This window comes from Pteropus alecto, unplaced genomic scaffold (genome assembly GCF_000325575.1).
Source record: "Pteropus alecto unplaced genomic scaffold, ASM32557v1 scaffold102, whole genome shotgun sequence".
Classification (NCBI taxonomy): domain Eukaryota; kingdom Metazoa; phylum Chordata; class Mammalia; order Chiroptera; family Pteropodidae; genus Pteropus; species Pteropus alecto.
The window spans coordinates 249,769-250,653 of record NW_006432224.1 but is presented as its reverse complement, the minus strand read 5'-3'; positions in this window follow the sequence as shown (position 1 = coordinate 250,653).

The following is an 885-nucleotide window of genomic DNA, read 5'->3' as shown; positions in this document are numbered from 1 at the left end:
AAGTGCGCGAGCGTCCGTGTCCCACTCCGCGCAGCTGCTCTCCCAGGATGCTCCGGGGTCGACGGGCTCGGGGCCGCCCGCGCGCATGCGCCGTGACCTGGAACGAAGCCTTCCGGGTCAGCCTCGTGGCGTGGCGCAGGCGAAGGCGCCGCGCCCTCGAAATGAGTCGCGGCCTCTCCAGAAACGTCAGCTTGATGCGAGGTGGCGCTTGGCACACAGCTGCTTCTGGCTGCCACCAGCCCGGCCCTGTCCCCGATGCTTTCCCAGCGGTGCGGGGCCATGAAGCAGAGGCAGCGCCCGAGGCCAACCCTCTGGACACCCCATGGGGAAGTTGGGCCCCGGGCTGGCGGAGGGCAGCGCGCCACGAGGGCGGGACGGGGGAGCAGCAGGCCTGGCCGGATGGGCCCCGGAGCCCGATGAACCAGGGGCGTCCTCGGCTTTCCGGAAGCAAGAGTGGCTGCACCCACGCACTTCCGGTTGAATCACTGGGCTTCGGGGCAACGTGTCGCGTGGAACGGTCGTAGGACCACAGCGTTGACGTAACAACGGTCAATATTGGCAGAAACGGGGGGTGTCACTTGAAGCCCCTAGCTCAACAGGGCGTTGCTAAGATAGAGAAGAGGCACGGGCTCCACACAAATTGACTAAATGTTAACCCGGGTTGCATGCTGCAACGTGCTGCCAGCTGGACCTGGGGACGGGGCGAGCAGCCATGCTGCCGGCCAGACAGAGGAACCTACAGAACGCAGGACGAGGCCTGCCAAGGTTGCTGACAACTGCTGACTCACACCGTGGAAGGGAAACTGGAAAGTCCTTAAGCTATAACTTTCACAGAAACTAAGAATCAGATATTAACCACATTCCTCGAGCGCTGGGCGTCTCACT